Here is an 8,140-nt window from a genome sequence, read left to right on the forward strand (position 1 = left end):
TGTTGCTTTGGCCAGGAAGGTGGCCAGTTGTCTGGAGTCGAAGATGTCGCCGCCTGAGAAGCTCTGTGGCTCTTGTCCGGAAGGAGGCCGGCCGTCTGGAGCTGAGGATGGCGCTGCCTCAGAAGCTCTGTGGCTCTTGCCGGGAAGGTGGCTGGTTGTCTGGAGCTGAAGATGGCGCCGCCCAGAAGCTCTGCGACTCTCGCCCGTCCCAGAAACGGCTGGCACTCTGTATTCCACACGGTCACCCGTGCAGCCTGCCCTCCGCGGAGTCCCGGAGCCAAGAAGGCTCCCGCCGGCGCCTGTGCCACAAACCTCTCAGGCCGGGCAGACCCCCGTGCTCTCACCAGGAAGGTGGCCGGCTGTCTGGAGCTGAAGATGGCGCCGCCCAGAAGCTCTGCGACTCTCGCCCGTCCCAGAAACGGCTGGCACTGTGTATTCCACACGGTCACCCGTGCAGCCTGCCCTCCGCGGAGTCCCGGAGCCAAGAAGGCTCCCGCCGGCGCCTGTGCCACAAACCTCTCAGGCCGGGCAGACCCCCGTGCTCTCACCAGGAAGGTGGCCGGCTGTCTGGAGCTGAAGATGGCGCCGCCCAGAAGCTCTGCGACTCTCGCCCGTCCCAGAAACGGCTGGCACTGTGTATTCCACACGGTCACCCGTGCAGCCTGCCCTCCGCGGAGTCCTGGAGCCAAGAAGGCTCCCGCCGGCGCCTGTGCCACAAACCTCTCAGGCCTGGCAGACCCCCGTGCTCTCACCAGGAAGGTGGCCGGCTCCTTTGTTATTCTTATAATTTAATTCTTTTAAAAGTGAGTCCCTTTGTATCACTGTGTCTCTGTCTGTGCATGTCTGTCTCTGACTCTGTCTGTCTGTGTCTCTCTGTCTCTCTTCCTCAGTTTGGGGGGAGGGGCATGCCCATGTCATGTCATGGTTGTAGAGGTTAGAGGACAACTTTGGGGGAGTTGGTTCTCTCCTACTATTTGGTTCCTGGAGGTGAAACTCAGGCTACCAGGCTTGGTGTAAATTACCTTTACTCTCTGAGCCATCTCTCTGGCCTCGAGACCTTGCTTGTTATTTTCTGAGGCAATAATATTGAAATTTGGCCAACAAATAGCTGTGTGTTTATTAGCTTCTGTGATGGTTTGTATATGTTTGGCCCAGGGAGTGGCACTATTAGGGGGTGTGGCCTTGTTGGAGTAGGTGTGTCACTGTGGGCATAGGGCTTAAGACCCTCCCTCTAGCTGCCTGGAAGTCAGTCTTTCACTAGCAGCCTTCAGATGAAGATATAGAACTCTCAGCTTCTGCACCATGCCTGCCTGGATGCTGCCATGCTCCCACCTTGATGATAATGGACTGAACCTCTGAACCCGTAAGCCAGCTCCAATTAAATGTTGTCTTTTATAAGATTTGTCTTGGTCCTGGTGCGTGTTCACAGCCATAGAACTCTAAGACAGCTTCTAAATGTCCCAAGTGAAAGGATGTGACTTTCAGGTTAGGCTAAGGTTAGGCTAACATGAGGCCTCTTGCACTGAGGGGCTAGCCAAGTTTTGAGTGCTGAGGAAAACTTCTGGAAGGAAATTGAAAGTGCTGCCCCACTGAGCACAGGAGTGACAAGAAAGCGAATCGCCCATGTTGCCAACTGTGGAGTCACATTGGAGAGCTTTCCTCCAGGCATTGCCTGACCTGTCAGGTGACAAAGCTGAAGAAGCTGAGAGAGTAGTCGGAAGTGACACTCAGTGGCATGCCTTCGGTGTAAACCATCTTTCATTGGATGAGGACTCTCCTGGGCACATCCATAGCTGAAGAGAAGCTAATGCCTGGCTTAAGAGAAAGAGCAGCAGACACTTGTCCAGGACCACCATGTTCCTTAGCAACCCTGTGTTCTGCCTGTGGGACAGCGAAGCCTAGAGGGCACACCCATCCCTGCTTACCACGTGACTAATGTGGCTACTGCTCAGACAAAAGCATATTCCTTCACAATGTTACTGTGGCACATTGACGTTTATTACAGCAATTGTACCCATCTGTTTTTAGGTGCATGCTGGGGATTCGAACTCTCATTCTCAGGCTTTCAGTGTAAACTGTTTTATCCACTGAACTATCTCCTCAGTCCAGGCTTGACTTTTTACATGGGCTCTGGAAATCCAAACTTGGATCTTCATACTTTTGTGGAAAACACCTTACTGATGAGCCATCTCCTTAGCCCCTGGAAGGAAGTCTCTTGAGACAGAATCTATCCCTGTGACAACCGAGGAGTCGGGGTGTCATGGAAACTTAGTTGAGAAGTGGTAACAGAGCTGGAGAGGATTACTTCAGTGTTGAAAGAAATGTTCTCAAACAACACTATAAACTGCAGGGGATGTTCATGAAGGGAAGAGTGGACAGGTGTGGCCCATTCCACTGTCATTAAGGCAAAAAGTCACCTTGACCACCCCAGCCTTCCACAGCCACCACTCTGATTAGTCAGGAGTCAGCAACAGCTATGAGTGCCAGAAGCAAGCACAATGCACAACTCAACAGGGCCAGATGGTTCTTGGCATTTTTTTTAGCAATAAGAATATATATATATATATAACACAAAGGTGCCACTACATAATACTGTATAATGCTACTACACATTTCATAGATACTAATGAGTGGTGTCTGACTCTACAGGCCTGCAAACCCAGCTGAGGGGATGAGGCAGGAAGATTACCAAGTTCAAGGCCTATCTACGCTACAGAGTGAATTCAAGACTATAGGAGGCCACTGGAAAAAAATCTTATTTCAAAATAAAAAGTGTCAGAAGATTGTTCCCCCACTGCACTGTCAGGTCCTGATGTAGTTTGTTACCCAAGCACAGAGTGTCAAAGGCAGGGGAGCTGTGCATATATACAATGCATGTTTGGTCTGTATGAGGCTTGGTGGTGACAGATTCCAGCATAAAGCAGGCATTCATTATATCTTTTTCTTTCAATAAAAGTTTGTTAAAACAGAGGGGGTGGCTTGAGAGAGATGGTTCAGCCGTTAAGAGCACTGACTGCTCTTCCAGAAGATTCAGGTTCGACTCCCAGTACCCACAAAAGGGTCCCCAACTGTCTGTAGTTCAAGTTCTAGAGGCTATGAATCCCCTCCTTGGGTACTACATGCGTGCGGTGTACAGGCATGCATGCGGGTACAAGACTCTTACACATACAACAACAATCACAAAGAAGAAAGGAAAGGAGGCTGACCCTTGCTCCCAGAACACAAGAGCTTTGCTGGCATGCTGGTGCTAGAGTGCCCGCCTGTGACTGCAGATGTGCTAGGACATCCTGAATACCACAGGACAGGAGCTCCTGCTGTCTCGGCAGCCTTGACAGCATCTTGACTACATCTTTCCTGGAGTAGATCCTGCTTTGCTCTCCAACCAGGGCTGGGCCTCCTCAGGGGCATTCTGGATTCAACAGCCCAGGTTCCTGGCTGGCTTTCCTTCATTTCTTTACCTCCTGGCCTCTCCTGACTTTCAAAATGCTTTCTGCAGGAGCTTGAAAGAGTAAGATGGCAGCCCCTCCTCTACTCTCTATATCCCACCCGTGTTGATAACACTGGCTACCCACACAAGTTCCTGCCCTCACTGATGTGTCCCAGGTTCTCTTAGCTTAACACTGGCAGCTTGATGTTGAAGGTCTGTTGTGGCTGGGACTGTCACTAGTGGGCAAGGTGAGGTGTGGGTCTCATCCATGGTACCAGGTATATGTTCCCTATGGCCTCTGTAACTGTGCCCTTTGTGCCCATATGCTCTTCTGTTAACATGAAGGCAAGGCTCAGGGGCTCATTTGTCTCGGGGGGAAATGCTTCACTGGAGTATGAGTATGGAGTATGAGCACAGATGTACTAGTTTGGTCCCCCATGAATGCCTGCAGTGGTTCTAGTTGTGTGGGCATCTCTGCCCTCCACCTTTGGTCAGCAGGCCACTTCCATTTCTAGATTACATCTTTCCTTGCTTGTCTTCATGGCTAGCATGACCTTTTACCTCTCCATGTTCCTTCTCCAGTGGCCCTGCCCACTGTGGGCAGCACCATTCCTTAGGACAGTGGTACTGGGATGTATGTGAAAGCTAGATAAGCATGAGGCCATGAGCAAGGTAGCAAGCAGTGTTCCTCTGTGGGGCTCGCTGACTGTGGGGCTATGAGCTGAAATAAACCCCTTTTTCCCTGAGTTGCTTTTGGCTATGTTTTTTTTTCTTTTAAATCACAGCAACAGAATGAAACTAGAACAGTGCCAGACTCCTTCCAGACCTTCCCTTTCTTTCCCTCAGGTCTCAACCATCTGCTATCCAATTTATCTCAATGAGCCCTGGACCCACCACTCCTCAGATGGTTGGACAGATGAGGACCCACATGTCCACTGCTACAGAGTAGGGCCAGTGCAGTGCTCCTAATTTGGCTTTTCTTTTTAATTTTATTATTATTATTATTTATATGTGTAAGTATCTGTGCAGTGCCTGCTCCTAAGCCATCTGGTTGGGTCCACAAGTCTTTTTCCCAACATGGCCACCAGAGGGCGCTCGGCCTCCACGCAGGGAAGAATGCTGTGCTTGGGTCTTTTCTACCTAGCTACCAGGCAGGGCTGGACCATAGAGAATTCACAGCTGCTAGAAAATGACAGGGGATTGGGGAGTTCACCAAGGCAGGACACCCCCTCACTCATGCCTCATGTTTATGCGACAGATGGGAGTCATAAACTAGAGAGGATATGTATAGGCGTGAGTACCAGACTCAGGGCCAATCTGGTTCAGAAACAACGGTAACTCAATCTCTGGGTGCAACAACTAAAACCTAATCTACCTTTTTCACTTCTGGCCAAAAGCGAGCTGGAGTTGCCCAGCATCCCCCCAGAGCTGCCTTTGTGGTGCCTATCTCTGCAAGTGTTGATGGTGCTATTAGGGCTAATAGCAGCTGACCACGAACTTTGACCTGGTAGATTTGGAGGTTCCTAGAAGTCACAGATGGAGGATACCTGGGGTTGACCTCTATATACACATGCACACACATACACCATGAACACAAAACCAAACACATACAGAATCATATTACACACACACACACACACAAATTGGCTTGCAGGGCACGAGACAGAGACTGGACTTTCAGGGGCCCACTATTGTCAGAAATGGGACTATCTTTCACTAGAATTCACAGGGCTGAATGCAATGCCCTCCTGCCCAAGAGCCAAAGAGGGCCTCAGAGGATATTTGGTGCATAGCAGGGACAGTCCTGTGTGTATGTATGTGGATGCCAAATTAAACGCTAGGTTTCCTTCTCCGTTCTCCATGTGTGCCTTACGAACCTCTGAGTCTATTTGTTCCGAGGATGTGAACTGCTCAGGAGATTGCTTTCATGTTTCTGGGTCCTAGTCCCCTGCCTAGCTGTTTTGTTTGCCCTCCTTGCCAGAGATAGGTGGCATAGGACAGCTGTCACCTGGAGTCCCATGGATTGGGCATACAGGGAATCAACATGGGCCTGGGCGTTGACAGTCCTCTCAAGGATCTGGGTTAGCATGTAGGCTGTGAGGATCTAAAAACCAGCTCTTGTACTGTGCTAAGAGCCCCTGGAAGGATTTTCCCAGCTAGAATGAGGCTGAATCAGGGGAGAGGAACACTTCTCTGCAGGAGCTAGATGCACGTCGTCACCTTGCACACAAGACTGCACTGAGAAATCAATTGTGGTTGGGGGCAGCTTTTCTTTGATTTTTGTTGTATTATCATTTCTTTGACTACAGATTTCTCGGTCTGCTCAGGCTAAACCAGTGTCTTGTCTGGAGACATGGCTCTGCTGCTAAACTCTGGACTGGACATGGTGGTTAGCTTCATGCCAGAGCCAGGTCTCCTTCCAGGCCTCAGCACTTTTAATGTGGTAAAATGTGTATTGGTAGTGAATTTTCTGCTTGAGAGTCAAGCTCTAGGAGAAAGAACTATTTCTCTCCCAATCCCAGATTCCTATTTTGGGGTGAAGGTGGGGGCTCTGGGCAGGGCTGTTCTCTCTGACCAGGTACATCTTTGATTGACATTCAGCTTTGCAGTTTGCCCCCCAAAGAGTGGGGTGGCTTCCCACTGCCGTGCTCACAAACCCTGTGAGGCATTCTCTGGCTCGTAGGGAGGGGGGCATTGTGTACAAGCCCTGTGGATTCTAGTGAAAGATCCTCTACTGATGAGAGCAGGCCCCGCAGTTCCAGCCCCCAAGTCATTTTTTGTTTTTAAATAATTGATTAATCTATCATTTTGTGTATGTATGTGTTGCAGGAAATATTAAAAACGAAACAGCACATTCCCACACTTGCACTGCCAACTCTGCCCTGGTGGCCTGACTGGCTGTGCACTGGCAGCTAATGGCCAACTTGTTTTATTTCCTGGAGACTCTTTGGCCTGAAGCTCCCAAATGTCTCTACCCAGCTTGCTAAGCATGTCTCCCCATGCCTCAAAAGCTCCATGGCCTTTGTGGTGCACCTCAGGCAAACTCACACATTTTGCCGCCTGTACCTTTCTCTCTTGAACCCAGATGAGCCCCCGTGTGAAGGAAAACGCAACACCAACTTAGTTCAGAAACAACGGTAACTCAATCTCTGGGTGCAACAACTAAAACCTAATCTTGTAAGCCCTATTAAAATCTGATTCCTCTGGTGGCAAATCCTTGTGGATCCTCCATGATACTGGGAAACTCTAGCAGCTACATCTTATACTTATGCTGTCCCTGTCCAAAAGGCTTAACTCTCTTCTGCTTCCTCTCTTCCTTCATCCAAACCAGAAGTCCCGCCTACTTGCCCAGTGATTGGCTCCTTTATTCATTAGGGATTGATTCACCAGAAGCCAATGAGTTCACGACCCATTCCTGAGTCCAGACAGCCTCTCCTGGGAGAGCAGAATTAACATAAAAATACAAGCAGCACAGTGCCATCCACAGCATTCGTGTGTTAGTTTCTGTGTTCACAGTGTGTGGGTGAGCATGTGGAGCTCAAGGTCAATGTCAGATGTCCTTTATCTGTTCTCCTTATTCTTTAAGACTGGGTCTCCTGCTGAACTGGAGCACACTGATCTGGCCATGTTAGTTGGCCAGAAAGCCCTGGATTCTCTTGTCTTCCTTTCCCCAGTGTTGGGATCACAGAAAAGTGCTGCTCCATCAGGCCTTTTATGTGGGTACGGGGAACAAGCTTGACTCCTCAAATTTGTGTCATAAGCACTTTGCTGACCAGACCACATCCCCAGCCGTGGTTGGGAATCCTACAAAGACTAGAAATAGCCTTGTCCACAGCAAAGCTGTGTGTGTGTTTGTGTGTGTGTGTGTGTGTGTGTGTGTGTATGTGGCTCCAGAGGCCTAATGATCTCTGCTGTAACCACTAGGTCTGTCACACAGGTAGGAAGGAAGCCATGGGCAAGATGTCGTGAATGTGTCTGCTGTGTCCAGTGAAAGTTTACTGATGGCTACTCAGCTCCAAGTTTCATGGAGTTCTCAGGTGCTGTGAATATTATCGTTTAGATTCTTTGTTTCAGACATTTACAGGTACTAAGAACAATGTCAGCTTATAAGTTATGTGTAAATAGGCCTTGGACTAGATTTGTTCCACGGTCATAGCTTGCTCTCTACCTTTGAACATATACTCAGCAGAGTGCTTGGAAAGTCAATACCCAAGAAGTGAATTGTGATCTGTTTCTATGAAGTCACATGTGGGCCACATTCCTGGGTACCCAGAGAGAAGGTGCCTGGGTTTCCTGGATCTTAGGGAGCCCCATAGGCTGAGTATAGCCAGCTTCTTTGTGCCCGCATGAGTCCCTGGCAGGGGCTTCGGTGTTTTCTGGCCAAGTCTTGTAGCCACCGAGCATCCTTTCCATGTGTGCCCAACATTTCCCATGGAGTGTGACACTGATGACATTGAGACCCCACCAGGGGAGGACCTCTCTGCCACCCTGTCAGCTGCTGGGTCACATGTCTTCCTGCACAGGAAAAATGATCACAACCTGACTCAATCCACCCATTGAGAGAGTGACATCCACCCTCTCAATGGAAACTTCCCTTCTCATACACAGCTTACTCTCACGAAGGGACGTGAAGGTTCTCGACAGCACAAGATAGAAATTTTGTCACATAACCAACAGTTCAGGAAGTCTCTGTGATTTCTTAACTTATGCAAC

The sequence above is a fragment of the Mus musculus genome, chromosome 5, assembly GCF_000001635.26.
Source record: "Mus musculus strain C57BL/6J chromosome 5, GRCm38.p6 C57BL/6J".
Taxonomy (NCBI): domain Eukaryota; kingdom Metazoa; phylum Chordata; class Mammalia; order Rodentia; family Muridae; genus Mus; species Mus musculus.